The sequence below is a fragment of the Silurus aristotelis genome (genome assembly GCF_946808225.1).
Source record: "Silurus aristotelis genome assembly, chromosome: 7".
Classification (NCBI taxonomy): domain Eukaryota; kingdom Metazoa; phylum Chordata; class Actinopteri; order Siluriformes; family Siluridae; genus Silurus; species Silurus aristotelis.
The window spans coordinates 24,461,069-24,478,948 of record NC_139580.1 but is presented as its reverse complement, the minus strand read 5'-3'; the positions used below and the strand labels follow the sequence as shown (position 1 = coordinate 24,478,948).

At 36.5% G+C, this 17,880-nt stretch overlaps 2 protein-coding genes across 6 annotated transcripts in view; both read left to right on the top strand.

The window, feature by feature from the left end:
• spg11 (SPG11 vesicle trafficking associated, spatacsin) overlaps nt 1-17,880 on the top strand; it is a 282,063-nt gene that overhangs the window by 243,183 nt on the left and 21,000 nt on the right. The gene's annotated exons all lie outside the window — the stretch shown is intronic.
• gramd2ab (GRAM domain containing 2Ab) overlaps nt 8,383-17,880 on the top strand; it is a gene marked incomplete at its 3' end in the record, with an annotated part of 32,896 nt that continues 23,398 nt past the window's right edge. For 2 of the 5 annotated variants that reach the window (XR_014534306.1, XM_083546485.1), the window contains exon 1: nt 8,383-8,598. Of the gene's footprint in view, nt 8,599-16,770; nt 17,880 lie in introns of those variants that run through there. The other 3 variants (XM_083546484.1, XM_083546483.1, XM_083546486.1) reach the window with 2 other exon arrangements.

Sequence of the window (17,880 nt, the reverse complement as noted above, 5' to 3'; positions counted from 1 at the left end):
GATCCAGATTCTCCAGGTTGATTTGAAAAATGGTTCCAGTGTAAAGAATAAATATGTATAAAACAAAACAATAAGCTAGAAACACTGGCATACTGGATGAAGATCCATTTCCCCTAAAAGCTATGCTCTTAAGCTTTTAATATTTAGTTCATCCTTTCCAAGTGCCATATTTATCTCAGGAAATGATGCACAGCAGCTGCACACAGGGAGTTGTATTTATTTTCTAATTAGACTTTGCACCGTCTGGCAGATAGTTAATGTTGCTATAATTCTCTTACAGCCTTTTATAATGTATTAGTCAGCCTTTGCTTGAGAAGCTTTTAAAAGTGCAGGCATTAGAGACTCTATCCATCAGACTGTTAAAACCTTTGTGTTCAGTTTCCCAGGACACACAGAACAATTAATATACATATTTCTTTCTGGTGGATCCACAGACAGACAGACACAGTCAGTCAGTCAGTCAAAACATAATGTGGAGCATACAGAAAGCTTGGTCTTTTTGTGCTGCCAAAATGCCTGCACTACATGAACAAAAAATCTGAACATTCACTGTTATAAGATTTGGGAAGATGTTCCACTAGATTTTGGAGATTTGTGCTCATTCAACTACAAGGGTGTTAGGAAAGTCAGGTGTGAGTGAAGTGAGGAGGCCTGGGGTGCAGTCAACATTCCAATTCATCCCGAAAGGTGTTCAGCAGGGTTGAATTTTATAGCAGGCCACTCAAGATCGTCCAATCTATCCCATGTAAACCATATCTTCATAGATCTTTCTTTGTACAGCAAAGTAAAATTGTCATGCTGGAACTGGTTTGAGTCTCCTGGTTCAAGTGAAGGGAAAATTTCATGCTATCCAAAGACATTTTTACAATTGTGTGCCTCCAACTTTGTGATAAACCCACGTATGGCTGGAAAAGTCAGGTGTCCTAATGAGTTGATCATAATGGCCAGTGATTGGGTTCTAATAAATCAGCATCAAACCAGAGTAGATTGCTTCCAACAGCAGCATAAATTTGACTCCTATAAAAAAGTAATCTATTTGCAGGCCTTCACAGGTCACCATTCTCGCGCTTCCTTTTTTCAGCAAGTCAAAATACTGTAGCTTTACTATAATCATACATTATTACTGAAGCATGCCTTTTTGAATGTATCCTTTTGCTTGAAGTGCGTTTCCAAAGAGTATTTCTTTAATTCAAGTGACGTTAAGGGGTTGTTCTTGAAGAAATGTTAAATGTTTAATCAAATACAGAGTCTGAGAAAGGAGACTTTACTGTCATCCTGCATAAGCAGTGAAACAAAGAGCAGAAGGGCATCATCATGCTGGAACAGGTTTGGGTCTCCTTGTTCAAGTGAAGGGAAAAATTAATGCAAGACATCCAATATAATTGTCAACTAATATATATATATATATATATATATATATATATATATATATATATATATATATATATATATATAGTCATGTACTTCTTCAGTCTTCAAACCAGCATGGGCATCACCACCCAATATTTCTCCAACTCTCATACCTGCAGTATACTGAGTGACTGACAGAAATCTGGTCACTTTAATATTCTCCTGCACGATCTGTGGATTTGTTAATAATGTCTGATATTACAGTTGTACATCCTGATTTAAAGGATACTGAGGTACGTTTCACTAATGCGTTTTCTGAAAGTAACTGCGACTTCTTAGTGTTCGAGCGACAGATAACATCCCTAAAGAAATCACAGTACAGTGAACAGATCGATTTCCCTCTGCTGTAAGCAGCTTCTCTTGATATCAGGTGACCAGCGGGAGAATAAAAGCCTCAGGCCAACAAGGCTGTGACGAACTGAGCCGTTGCCACGGAGACCGTGCGTGAGACGAAGGAGGAAGTCACAAGTGGCCCGGGAGTACAGCGGGAATAATCTGGCAATGACGAAAAGACACCTGTTCTTTCATCGGAAACCTGAACACAATAAACAAGTTCTACTTGAAATGAAAACTTTTTTTTAACTATTAGGCATTTTAATTCCATTTATCACAAAGTTTACTCACCAAACCGTGCTCGAGTAAACCAATTGCAGTCAATTCAGGGTGAATTTAGGTACTCGGGGACGTTTCTGTGTAATAGGACAACACTCATAATGTTTTCTGAAATACCCACAATTAAATACGTTCAATTAACAATAGACATTGCATTTTATTACAGTAGTATGGGGCACACAATTTTATTCAGATGATGGTTAGGTGATTATTTTTTTTCTTTTCAGCGTAGCTTTAAAGGCTTTAGATCAATTTTAGCAAAATCTTATCCGTTACCTGGTATCCATTTTACCTTTGCACCTGGTTCCTGGAATTTTTTTTATGTGGGTGGGTGGGCTACTCTTATGACATCGCATCCATAAGGTCGATAAACGATAGGTCATGAATGATGGAGAACGTAGAAGCGTATGCTTCGCCCGCCACTCACAAACCCCGCTGCTACATAGAGTACGATACTGCTCTATTTTGCTAAATTATGTACTGTAATTTGTTCAGGTTCCATGGTGGTCTAGTGGTTAGGATGCGGCGCTCTCACCGATGCGGCCCGGGTTCGATCCCCGGTCAGGGAACCAACCCCAGCCATTAGGGTTGCACAAGCCTTAGTGCCGGTCCCAAGCCCGGATAAATGGGGAGGGTTGCGTAGGGCATTCAGCGTAAAAACGTGCCAAATCAAACATGCGGAGGGTCTGCTGTGGCGACCCCCAATGGGAAAAGCCGAAAGAAAGTTTAGTTTATGTACTGTAATTTGTTCAGTCTTTATCTACCCCATACTGATCACCTATCTTTGGTGGGTTGGCTAGGCCATGTCTCGACTTACAATATTTTCAAGGTACGATGGGATCATCGGAACGCAGCTCCATCGTAAGTCAGGGAACTACCTGTACTAAATATTATCAAGAAAGAAACACTGAATTTTAAGTGCACCATGTTACCCACATTCACGCTATATGTTTGTGTGAACTCATGATTTCCACCTCGAAGGCACAGGTAACAAATTTAGATCATGTTCTCCTCTTTAAGGTGAAGCTACTGGTACATTATAGGAACAAAGGTTTTTGGACACCTGACCGTAAGATTCGTATGTGCTTTTTGAACTTTCGCATGGATTTTAGAGTGTGATTGTTAAGATTTGTGCTCATTTGGCCAGAAGGGTGTGAGTAAAGTAAGATGTAGGTGAAGTGAGGAGACCTGGGGTGCAATCAGCATTCCAATTCATCCCAAAGGTGTTCAATACGGTTGAGGTCAGAGCTCTATAGCAAGCTGCTTGAGATCTTCCATTCCAACCCATGTCTCCATCATGGAGCTGGCTTCGTGCATTGTGATGCTGGAACAGGTTTGGGTCTCCTAGTTCAAGTGAAGAGTAAATGTAATTCTACTGCATCAAAAGTGTGTGGCAAGCATTTTCACTATTCGTTAAACAGGATTTTTCATACTATTTTTTGATTAAGATTCAGTATTTTTGCTCTGTAGCATAAAAATGTTTCCTACCCTGTACATTTGGTTGTTTTTTTTTTTGCTCTAGCATTTAGATTCGCAAAGCATCCAGTATCTATATAAAATCTTATTTTCTCCTTTTTATAAAGTGGCACAAGAGAGTAAGCCTCAGGTATCACTGCTAAATTACAATCTCAGTGTTGTAAATAAAACATAACTAAAGCTGCTAGTCAAATTTTTTTTAAACTAAAATTGCTAGTTTGTGTAAAATATTCAAGCATTCTAATCAATTCTGATGACTTATTTTAGTCAGCAGATTTCAACACCACTTAGAAGAAACACATCAAATATCAGAATGGGGAAATGTGATTTCAGTAACGGTAACCTTTACATGTTTTTTGTGTCATGTGGGCTGGTTTGGGTATTTCAGGATCTCCAGGGATTTTTACACATGACAGTTTTAAATCTTAATAGTCACACGAAGTTATGCAAAATAAAGAAACATCACCTAATGAGCTGCGGTGGATTTGATCAGATGAGTTAAGGGTGATTGGCCCAAATAACCAGTACCAAATAACCATTTGAAGAAAAGGAATCTCGGATACACAAGGGAACATCAGCTTTCACTCCTGCCAGCCAAGAGAGCATCTGAATATGTATTCATTTAGGAAGTTTCTTTCAAATTAGTTTTTAAAATAATGCAATGAGTGGTAACTGATATCTCAAGGATAGTTTTATAGATCCATGTTCTGTTTTAATTATTACGTTGCATTTAGAGTCTTTCTTATTAACTTTTTTTTATCTTATATATAATATCAAACAAAAGTATGAGGACCTTTCAAGCTATATGTGCTTCTACCCCAAACATTTACCACAAAGTTTGAAGCACACAATCTTATCAATGACTTTGGATGCGGTGGCATTACATTTTTCCTTCACTTGCAGTAGGAGACCCAAACCTGTTCCAGCATGACAATGTCCCGTGCACAAAGCCAGCTCTATGAAAAAATGCTTCACATGGTTTGGAGAGAAAGAACTTGAATGGCCTGCTATAGAGCTCAAAGCTCAGTGCACCCCAGACCTCCTCACCTCAACAGTACCTGTAACACACAACAGTGTGTGTTGCTCTAATCTATACTGTATTTAAGATAAAACTTGTTTTCCAGTTCGGTTTTGTATAACTAGAATTAGGTAAATCTGTATGTTATTTCTAACTTAGTCATCCTTAGGGTACATGCAGGTATCATTCAAAGTTCTTATATAATAGTAATTATCTTACCTTCAGAAATGTCTGTTCAGTACAATAAAAAAACTGCTCACACCTCTATTTTGTGGAACAGATGCACGTCTGTGGTTCAGTTAAAAGGGGTGATGTAAATAGATGGTTCCTTGTGTAGCGGCTGTTCCTCTGCGTTGTGTTAATTTTTGATGGTAAATAAATAAGGATCTTCCACACAAAAGCTGGTTTTACGGGGAGATTTATTCTCTGTGCCTCTCTCCTGTGTAGCAAAACCTCTCTCCTCTAGTGCCATTGCAGGAAAGAGCGCAGAGTAACACAACCACTCACACTTTACAAAACACATTATATAAAAATAATTCACAACCTTATAATTATCATAAAGAAATATGCAACAGCATTATAATTATTATGTAGAAACACAACAGTATTATTGTCTTATAAATACCTGTGTAGCAAAACATATAACCAGACAGGCACTGTTATCCGCAATGCTCATTTAGTCTGCCTGTTAACCACAAAATATATATTAAGTACACCAGATAATTACCAACAGAACTCACAATAAATGCAGAGTATAATAGATATCAATACACTAGGATTTATCGTTAGTGTGCCCCGAAAATACACGTAAGCAGTATTTATTTGAGATGTTAGCCGCTTAGCTGCTAATACATCTCTCACACGTGCAACGCACACTCCTCATTGCAATCTCACACAATGCTCCGTTCACTTATTACAATACTCAAATAAACTACATTTACCACATTAATAACTTGAACTAATGGTCAAACATAACATCACATAGACTATTCCCTCACATTTAAACATGACAAACACTTATAACACTGTTTAACACCAGATAAACAGGGCTCATCAAATCGTACATCTCTCCTCTAGTGCCATTGCAGGAAAGAGGACGAACTTCTAATTGCGCTGCCAGTTAAACCGCTCACTACGTATGACGTGAGCTGGCGTACATACTATAGTTAATAAAAGCCCGTAACGTTTTCAAAATAAAATTCTCCAAAACAGATGGTAATAAAAACAAATAATATAATAAAAAAAAAATAACAAAAAAAAGTATAATCTGGTGTAACAACATATCCCTGCTACACTTGTAAATAGCATTTTGGCAGACTTGAAATATAACCGTGCCCGAATAAAATCCCCTAAAGGAAAAGAAAAAACCTGTAACTGAGAAGGGAAAACCGTTGGTGGCGGTTAGTTGTTAAGTTGTTACAGTCAAATTTTACTTGAAAAAAGACAATTTTGCTCATTCAGAAACATTAAAAAGTGGATAATGTATTGTGTAATTGAGATTAAGAAATTGGACAATGAGAAAGTGACAGCTGGATTTGTTTAATCCCAAACAGTATTTCTGTTTATAGAATAAAGAGTTTGTGATTTTGACACTGTTCCAAAATCAAGTGAATCTAGAAGTATAAACTTTAAGATTTACACGTCCATTACAACTTTACTTCAACCAAAACAAATCTTCACATATTTAATTTATCAAACACAACATAAAAAAATACTTATTATTAAAAAATGCAGTAGCTCTATATCCATGGATGCTTTTCAATTCAGTTTTTTGATTTGTATAGCGCTTTTAAAAACTGACATTGTCTCAAAGCAGCTTTACAGAAATAAAGGGTTATAAACTTTAAATTGATACATTAGCGCATACAAGTTTAATCCGTATGTTTGTCCCTAATGAGCGAGCCAGTGGTGACAGTAGCAAAGAAAACTTCCCTGAGATGGTATGAGGAAGAAACCTTGCTTTGTGTGTTCTTTTGATTGTATTTTTTATTTTTTTTTTTACAACAACCACACAATAATATGCTCTAAACTCATTTTGTACTTTGTGTCTTTGGGATGAAAGAAACCAAATGATATTTTGATGTACATTCAATGAATAACCACCAAGCAAGAAATACTGAATGAGCAATTGTAAACAAAGTGTATGTAGAAAATGTGAAAATTGCATTACCATGTTATTCATATAAATAACTGCTGAGTAACATATGAACTGGATGACAATATCGTCTACGGATTTACTTTGACATGAAGAAGGTTAAAAATGTGGAATTAAAGCGAGTGCAAAATGTATAATAGTACAATAAGTAGTTTTGGCAGGGTTGGCAGGAGTGGGAATTGAAAAGAAAATAATTCAGTTTGGGTCAGCTTTTTCAACTTTATATGGTAATAAAAAAGACGAATTTAGATGAATTGTGTTTGCTCAATTAATACAGTTGTAAAAACATCACAGACAAACCCCTAACAATTACATTTACAATATTTGGCAGAGGCTGTTATCCAGAGAAACTTACAACTGAGCAGTTTAGGTTTAAGGTTCTTGTTCAAGCAAAGATGGAAAGAGTATTTCTATTTAAGTGAAAGTACGGTTACTTCAATAATATTTGTAATAATAATATTGTTAAAAGATTTATGATCAAACTCTTGATGTCACCCAAATGAGGATGGGTTCCCCTTTTGAGTCTGGTTCCTCTGAAGGTTTCTTCCTCATAACATCTAAGGGAGTTTTTCCTTGCCACAGTCGCCACGGCTGCTCATCGGGGATAAATACACACCATTCACCTTAACTGTTGATTTCTGTAAAGCTGCTTTGAGACAATGTCTGTTGTAAAAAGCGCTATAGAAATAAACTTGACTTGACTTGACTTGACTTGACTTGACTTGATTTGACTTAAGTACAAGTAAAGTTACTGGTTTGAAAATCTACTCAAGTAAAAGGAGCTCATTTAAAATGTACTCTAATTAATATTTTTAGATGATGTTGGGGAGTGTAGTGTAGTAGCTAGTGTAGTTTTAAAAGGACAATGAGATATAAATCTCAAACTAGTTGTTTTTAACTGACGGAACACCTTTACAAATTAAAGTGCTATAACAAAAAAAACACAAACACTGCTTCAATCTAATGTTTTATGCACACTCTCAGCAAAAACAAACTAAAAAATTTAATTTATGTTAATGAGAGAATTGCAAATGCAGGTTTAGAATTCAGACAGTGAGAAAATTTCTGCTGTCTGAGTCTGCATCGTTGGTGTCTGCCTTGTCCGTCTCCACCTTTTTTTCTTTTGAGTTTAGCGTGTTTGTATTCACATCAATCAATGCATTAGTTTCCACTCTGGGTTTTTTCTCCCTTGTATTATTTTTATTTGAATTTTTTTACTCAGTAACGGATTTTTTAAAATGAGTTAAGTGCAACACTTCAAACAAAAATACATACTCAAGAAAATGTTAAATTACAGATTTTAAGTATACACACACACACACACACACACACACACACACACACACACACACACACACACAAATCAATTACAGTAACGTGTGTAAATATATTTCAATGATTTCCACATCTGTGCTCAAAGGGCCCAGGGGTCGCAGCTGGGTGGTGCTGGGATTTGACCTCACAACCTTCTGATCAGTTGTCTAACCAGTTCCCTAAGATTCTGCTTATCTGTTTCCTCTGTCCATTTTTTTTGTTTTTATATTCAAGTAAAATTTCTAATGCAGAAATATCCAGTACTGTAATGTGCCTGTTGGTGTACAGGAGAACAACCACGTGGGATCTCCCTCACGCGTTCCTCCGTTTTAGATTTAAGGGGCGTGACTAGAGGTCAAAGCCACGCCTTCCTTTCAGTGGTGCGTCTGTTTAGCCACGCCCCCTCTTCTCTTCAAGAAACACAACGGAGTCCAGGCAGCGCAACAAGCAGGAGTGAGACACCGCTACAGGCTGTTTATTATTTATACCGGCTTTCAGGGTTTTATTTCCGCATCGCTCACTGACAGTCCGGATCCATTCTGAAACATTTGTGTCCGGAGTGAAGAGCACAGGAGCCGCCGGTGGGAACCGATGGCTGGTGCTGCGGTTAAAGGTGAGTGAGCTGTTACCTTATTATCACTAATTAAAATAATCTACAGGTCTATTATACAGGATATGGAGTTTTTTTTAAACTGTCAGCCTTCATGTAAAGTTTTCAGAGTTGTCTATAATGTAGTCTCCTATAGAGTCATGTTTCCTGGACAAACTATCTGGAAGGGTTCATGTCTTCGTGCTTTGCTCGTCGGAGCGTTTTTATTTTCAGGGCTGCTGCTACGTGGCGGGTGAAGTGGAGGAATAAGACCGAGAGGGAATGACAGCTCAGGGCAGAGAGGGTCTCATCACCAGGACACTGCACTCTTATAAAGGGGTTCAGTGTTACTATAACATTCTTTAGTCGTTTAGAGTCTAAATGTGTGTCGACTATTAGACTATTACTCACTGTTTACTACAATACCGACAGCTCTGCATGTTTTGCTGTTATTAATTGTTGCAGGCTTATTTATAGATAGATAGATAGATAGATAGATAGATAGATAGATAGATAGATAGATAGATAGATAGATAGATAGATAGATAGACAGACGGACAGACGGACAGATGGACAGACAGATACAAACATACATACACATTTAGATAGATAGATAGATAGATAGATAGATAGATAGATAGATAGATAGATAGATAGATAGATAGATAGATATAGAGACAGACAGACAGACAGACAGACAGACAGATACATACATACATACACATTTTGATACATACATACATACATACATACATACATACATACATACATACATACATACCGGTACATACACATTTTGATAGATAGATAGATAGATAGATAGATAGATAGATAGATAGATAGATAGATAGATAGATAGATAGATAGATAGATAGATAGATAGAGACAGACAGACAGACAGACAGACAGACAGACAGACAGACGGACGGACGGACGGACAGACAGACAGACGGACAGACAGATACATACATACACATTTTGATAGATAGATAGATAGATAGATAGATAGATAGATAGATAGATAGATAGATAGATAGATAGATAGATAGACGGACGGACGGACGGACGGACGGACGGACGGACAGATGGACAGACAGATACAAACATACATACACATTTTGATAGATAGATAGATAGATAGATAGATAGATAGATAGATAGATAGATAGATAGATAGATAGATAGATAGATAGATAGATAGATAGATAGATACAGACAGACAGACAGACAGACAGACAGACAGACGGACAGACAGATACATACATACACATTTTGATAGATAGATAGATAGATAGATAGATAGATAGATAGATAGATAGATAGATAGATAGATAGATAGATAGATAGATAGATAGATAGATAGATAGATGGACAGACGGACGGACGGACGGACGGACGGACGGACAGATGGACAGACAGATACAAACATACATACACATTTTGATAGATAGATAGATAGATAGATAGATAGATAGATAGATAGATAGATAGATAGATAGATAGATAGATAGATAGATAGATAGATAGAAGTCTTCTAAAATAAACAGAATAAGAGTGTATATGTATATGAACTGCATGTGTGTATATATAGCACGCTCCTGGGCAAAAGAAATGACCCAAACACAAAATGGTAAAATCTTAGGTTTTTAAAAGTTATATGTTTTAAAGAATCTAACAAAAGCACTCCTGAGACCCTCCTGCGCCACCGTTTGCTAGTGTTTTTTTTGCTGCAGGAAAATGTTTGGGCAATATCTGGAAGAAAAATACAGAAATTCACTTATTTAGTCTTCTTTTTTTGCAAAAGTAAAATTATAATAATATTTCAAATGTTTGGTGTAAAACTCAGCACGTCTTCACAATTTATTATTTACCAATTTATTTCACGTCTCCTCAGCACAACATGGAGTCTTCTTTTTGCAAAGAAAAGCTGTGCTCCAGTCTTTTAGCTGTCTCATCTTCAATTAAAAAAAAATGCAAGTGTATATATATATATATATATATATATATATATATATATATATATATATATATATATATATATATATATATATAGGTACAGTGTGAGAGTGTGGAGTAATATTGCAGTGGGGGTGTCAATACAAGCAGGATACTCGAGTGGCACTGAAGAGGTGGTGCAGTGTAAACATTGTAAATGGTGTGAAACAGAACAAGGAATGTGAAAGTGCAGGAAACTTTACACCAAACTGTAAAATGTTTACTGTAGTGTAAAGTACTGTAACTATTTACAATGTGTAAAAGAACACATCATGTACAATTGCTCATTAGACTGTGGCAAGAAAAAACTGAGCTAAACATTAAGGCTCTTGTTCATGGAACGCCAGTTGAATTAAAGGTTCAGGGGTGCTGAGACTGAAACACACAACCTTCTGATTTGTAGCTAAATCCCAAAATTACCAAACTTCCATCGGCTGGATTCTTGACCAAGACCGGATTTTTCAGCTATTTTCTTCATGAACTGTAAGCCATTTGTGTGAGTATGTGTTATTATGACTGTAATTGTGACAGTACTTTACAACCATGTATGGGACATTAATGTTTTTCTTCTTAATAGCAGTAAAACAAATACATGTTTCACATATTTTACTCATTCTTGATTTTTGATCTATTTTGTCTGGAATGAACTGAGCTGCATTGTTTAAAAGTGTGTTGTAATTGCATAATTGATCCAATGAATCCCCTTCAAACTTTTAAATCCCGTCTGAACCGCCAGAACTGACAAGATCATCTCAAAGGTCACCATACAGACATCTCAGACCTTTGTAAAAAGAGCTGAGAATTACATTTCGACTTACCTCTGATCTTCTAAAATAAGTCTGCTATGCCAAAAATAGAAGAAGATTGTTATGCTGTTGTTGCACACTAGGGTATGGAACAGCTTGCTACATTCCTGTAGATCCATGTGCTGAAAACGATAGTGTACATTTTGTTTCAATATGATTAGGACCTGGTATAATGATTTCTTAGAAAGGTTTGTGGACTCGACCATAAGATTTGTATGTGCTTTTTGAACTTCTTACACTTTTCTGGAAAGATGTTCCACTAGCATTTGAAGTGTGCTTGTGGAGATTTGTTATTCAGCCAGCCAATATTGTTAGGAAATTTAGGAACTGGGTTGAGGTCAGAGCTCTGTAGCAGGCCACTCAAGATCTTCATGGAGCTGGATTTGTGCACAGGGTCACTGTCATGCTGGAACAGGATTGAGTCTCCTAGTTTTAAGTGAAGGGAAAATTTCATGTTAGCACATCCAAAGACATCCTACACAATTGTGTGCCTCCAACTTTTTTGATAAAAGTTTGTTGGAACCACATACTGTATGGCTGGAAACGTAAGGTGTCCCAATGACTTGATCATAATGGCGAGTGATTAGGTTTTAATAAATAAGCATCAAATCAGACCACTTCCAACAGTAGCACATATTGATCCCATTAAAAAAAAAAAATAGTCTACAGTCTCTCACAGGTTAAAATTCTTTTTGAATGCATCACTTTGCATGAAGTGGGTTTCCAGAGCGTATTTCTTTACTCCAAAATGACTTTAAGGGGTATTATTTTTAAGAAATGTTAATGTATAATCAAATAGAGAGTCTAAGGAAGGGGACTTTGCTGTCAGCTTACATTGCAGCGAAACAGAGAGATCATCCAAGGACATGAGAACAAGGAAGCCATTGAAGGTTCAGCTCTCTCAGGAATTTTTTTTTCTTCCCTAAACAAGAGGCCTCTAGGCACAATACCATGGTCTGCATGGGTCAGTGTCCCTGCATTGCTGAATGTAATTGTTTTTGATTTCCCGGGAGATATCAGGATCAGCAGGAACCTGGCAGCATTTTAATCAATGTCTTTTGGGAAGTAGCGGAAGGTCTTTGTGTATAAAGCACAGGTTTTCAGACTCGTCAGAGATCCATTTTTACTAAAAAATTTATTTTACGTGCATCAAACAAGCCTTTTGTTTTAAATGAGAACAATTTACTAGAGCTCTCTATTCTGGAACTTTCCATTACCAGAATATGTTAGATCCTATTTGACTTGACATTTATAAGTAGTAGACTTGTTTTTGAATTATTCATGTTGGGATTTAACTTAAACGTACATTTACTTCAAAACTAAATCGATGGCAATCAATATCTATACTTATTACCTGAATAAAAATATAATAACTATGATAATAACAGGTTGTAATTAAGCTTCATTGGATCCACTGGTCTAAAGCAGACAAATACGGAAAAAAGTATAATGTATATTAATGGAGTATTCAGGGTGTTATGTGAGGATTATTATATAGTCTAGTTTTTGCAGATTTTTCCAGTGGACTTTTTAATGCAGTGTGTGTGTGTGTGTGTGTGTGTGTGTGTGTGTGTGTGTGTGTGTGTGTGTGTGTTTGTGTTTGTGTTAGTGTGTTGAAGGTCCTTTTTAATTTTCCAGTCTTAACTGGGAACTATGAACTATCTGTTTTGGATCCTTATTTCAGTTTAACTTTCAGAAACTAGACCTGATTATTATATGTTTATAATACACGTACAAACGTTCGAAATCTTTGTTTGTATATTTAACTATAGTGGAAAATGTATCCTGCATCAAATAAATAAATGAAAAACTTTAAAAACTATTGCTACAGAAATATTTGGAAAAGTGCTTGAACTATACATTATCCATACATAGAACATGTTACAGCAAAGTGTATACTGTGGCAATACAGACAAAATCTGACAGAACAATAAATTCATATCTTGAAATGACATCTATCGTTTTATATTATCTTTGCAAACTATCTGCATGCACTGCAGCTGAACGTAACACCAGTAAATGTAACCACAGAAATGATTACTAGTGGGAATAAGAGAAACAAAACACTGTCAGAAAGGGAACAATGTGATTCCAAAGTTAAAATAAGTAAATATTAAAACACTGTTCAGCTGCCAATTTGACAGAAGTCCCTCCCTTTTTGGGTACAAGGTCCTGTGTTCTCTGTTCTCGTTTTGTTTATGTTACAGCACAACGCTAGTACTGTAGCTTCCAGCTCTGACCTCATTGACATTAATCGGCTGCAGAAAATAAGCTTTAGCTACATTGGCGATGTAGATGATACATCTTCCTGTTTATCAGTAGACATTTTTTCTATCTCCATATTGCACAGCTCTAGTATGTACACTGTTTGAGACATGTAAATGGGCTTTTTGAATAGTTAAGTAAATGAAGGCTGTTTATACGTATATAGAATGGAAGTTAGAGAAATGTTTTGCAATAAGTTGCTTTATACGGCCTTAATCAAATTAACCAATGCTGCTCTTAGTTCTTCCTTGCAAACGGATTTAGTTTTTGACTGAACTGCAAATATACACTACATTCACAAAGTCTGTGAACACCTGACCATAATATTTGTATAGTTTGCTTTTTAATCCCATTCCACATTTAGTCCCATTTGCATTTTAAAGTAACCTCCACACTTTTTTTTTTTGGGGTGAGCTTGCAATGATTTGTGTTCATTAAGCCACAAGGGTGTTAGTAAAGAGACTACTGATCAGTAGAGTACTGATGTAGGTGAGGTGAGGAGGCCTATGGTGCAGTCAGCGTTCACATTCATACCAAAGGTGTTCAATAGGGTTGAGGTCAGAGCTCTATAGCAGGCCGCTCAAGATCTTTTACTCCAAACCATGTACACCATTTCCTAATTGAACTCGCTTTGGGCACAGGGGCATTGCCATGCTGGAACAGGTTGGGGTCTCCTAGTTCAAGTGAAGGGAAGATTTAATGCTACCACATGAGGTTCTAATAGGTAGATAGAACTTTATTGTCAATGCATAGTACAGGTACATAGCAACAAAATGTAGTTTAGCATCTACCAGAAGATAAATATGTAAAGATATTTACATAGTAGATTGTATATATTTATGTAAACAGTGGAACCTCGATACTCACAACCTCTATAGTTCGCGACTTTTTATTTGGAACCGGACTAAAAGTAACCTGCGAAAAAAACTGATAGTTTGCGAGCATTCACATTGAGTTTGTACTAATAAATGACATTACATTGTTAGAAAAAAAACGATTTTATTATTGTATTATTAATTTAAAATAGTAGGGGGGGTTAGGCTTACTGGTCTTTCATACATTAATTATAAAACAGTGGGGTTTTTTTTATGCGTCTATGAGTATTTAACAGTAAATATATCCAGCCCATCTTACAGACACAGCTCATTTTCTCCCGTTACTGTGAATTGGATTGTCATTATTTTTCTTCCACAGTCCACAATATTGAATTCCACACACATCGCTTTCATTATTGATCTAATTTCTCCTTAAACTTGAACCATCCTGCAGGCTTGAACCTACACAATGTGGCCAAGAACTGCAACACTGGAGGAGGTTATTTAATCGACATTCCAGTCATGTTTATTACTTCTACCGGTTTCAAACAAAAAATTATTAACCTTTGAGGTGTGTTAGTAATTGCCACTGTTAGTGGGTCTGGTGACTCTGTCTTGCTATAATAAGCTCACTGTGTTTGTGCGTCTTGGGTTTTCATTCCTATTAATTTTCACACACAAATTCATCGAGCCAATCAGGTGCTAAACTAATCAAATTCTGCGGCTGTGGAAAATATATTAAACACAGTTCATGAGACATGGACAGAAATGGCGAAATTACGCTTTCGGTGTATGGCGTGACGTGAAAAACATGCATCGTTGAATTGCAAAGTCAGCAAAAGAGGATTATGTATTATGAATGTTTAAATATATGTTTATCCAATTATATTTTCCAGCAAAGATGTGTTTAAATATAAACCTTAAGAAAATTAGCTCGCTGTTACTTTTCTTAAACAAACTTGTTATTTAACAAGATACAAATATAACAATCAATATAATATAATTAATAGAACAACAAAATCAATACTTTTGCTCCAACAGATCTTTCCATAGCCCACGACACAATTTTGTACATCTAGAGATTCATAATCTGTAAGCTGTCCTTCCAAGAAATAAATTTAGCAACAAAAAGAAACCCTGGAAAAATGTTCAGGAGAGGAGAGGGAAAAAAATATTGATCATTTAAGATATTATTTGAATCCCTCTTCTGTATGTATGTAATAACAAGCTGCCAAAATGTTGGAGTACAGCCTTTTGTGGAGTATCGAATTTTCTCTATTGTAAAGTAATAGATGACTAAAATAGATGGAAATTTGATGCCTAGATATTAGATTAAAGGTTAACCAAATGTTTCCAAATGGTCAAAAATGTTGAACCTTAAATCTTTTCTATACATTGTACAAATATGATGCACACAATATTCTATGAAAATCCACTGTATAACTTGATCACTGTATGTTAATAACTGTGTTGATGACTATGATGAAATAGCTAACTAGAAACTAAGATTTCTTTTTGGAATATTTTGGATATCATTTCTTTTTTTATTCTAGAGCTATAAAGTATGATTCCATTGCAGTAGTGTTTTATACAGTCTATAAAGCTTATGATGACATAATGTCACTTTTCTATACCTGACTAAGTTTGACCGAGTCGGCAGTTTTATTGTTGTTGTGTGCACTCCTGGGCAAAAATAATGGATCAGGGTCAAAAAGCTTTAAATGGTTATACCAATAAGTAATTGTCCCCAATAGGGGTCGCCACAGCGGACCCTCCGCATGTTTGATTTGGCACGTTTTTACGCTGGATGCCCTTCCTAACGCAACCCTCCCCGGGCTTGGGACCGGCACTAAGAGTGGCTGGGGTTGGTTCCCTGATCGGGGATCGAACCTGGGCCGCAGCAGTGAGAGCGCCGCATCCTAACCATTAGACCACCAGGGAACCTATGTGATTGCCAGAAAATGATCAATAATTAAAAATATATATAAAGTTGTAGTATTTAAGAACAAAAAGAAGAGTCAATGTGGTTCCATTCTATGTTGAATAGCTTTAGTTGATGAGATGGTGAAACATTTGGTAAACTCAGACTGAATCAGTATCATGATTTTTACCATAAAGTACAAGAAATATATAGATGTGAATTTTGACCATTGATTTTTTTGGTTCATTTTATTGAATGCTTTATTTTTGTGCCATTTTATTTATGCCTAAGAGCCTACAGGGTCTGATACCTGTATATCTTTCCAATCATATTCAAATTCAATATTTTCTCAGAGCGACTAGGACCTCAAATAGCTTACGGTTGACTCTACTGGACATGATTAAAAGCAAAGAGTCACAAAGCGTTCTCAGTTGCTGGACCAAGGCTCTGGAACGAGTTTCTGTTCCATATGACCAAATCTTGATGATATTGAGTCACATCGTAAAACATATGAATTAGTTTTTGCTTGTGAGTATAAAGTTTCTATTTGATTTGTTTATCTGTATCATTCTAACATGCTCTGTACAGCACTTTTGTCATTGATTTTAAACGTGCATTATAAATAAATTGTAATTCGACCTGATTTAAGGCTTGGCCCAGTTTGCTCAGGAGTGTACATAAAGGACATTTATTTGGAATAAAACAAGCTTTGTCCTAAACAAGCTCATCTTCCACTAGCTTCCTTGTCCTTAATATAACCCGTCCATTAATTCTAGTGAATAGGTCAATGTTCAGGTTGAATAGGCACCAAGGAGAAACCCACTGCTTTTTGTCTCGGCTTCCCACGGTTTTCTGTGCTAGTGTGAGATTTGTACAGCTGTACGTTGTTACTTGTGTGGAAAATGTTAACTCGTTCGTCATAGCTCAGTGGCTTTGCAAATGCCTTATATGACAATATATGTAGACATAGGAGACTAATAAATATCTTTAATGTGGATTATTGTTGCTTTTGGCCATTTTTTACACTTATAAAGGAATATCCAGCATGTAATACATGAAAAATGTGTTCCACTCTTGTCTCACCTTCTTCTCACTGTGTCTCTGGGCGAGACTCGTAACATAAAAGCCCTTTCTATGAATGCGACACTGTGTGTTCCAGCTCGGCCTCCATTCCTGTCCTGATTCTAATCACATCTCCAAACACGGTGCCAGATCTTCCGAGTAGCTCCGCACTTTCCCTGGGGAGTCATTTGTTTGTCCTTCCCCTGGATGCATTCCAGAGAAACAAACACTTTCCCTCAGTGCCACCCTTGTGCTTGGACAGCAGGAAGACAGGCCCGGCATTTACACTGGGTTGGAACTGGAGAGGAATTCTCAAAAGTGTTGGGTGAAGCAAGGATTAGCATTATTGCATATTTGTTAAACGATTTTTCAGTTGTACATGAGCTATGAGGAAGAAGCTGTTCTTTGGCGGGTAAATACATGTTGCACGAGTCAACCGAGG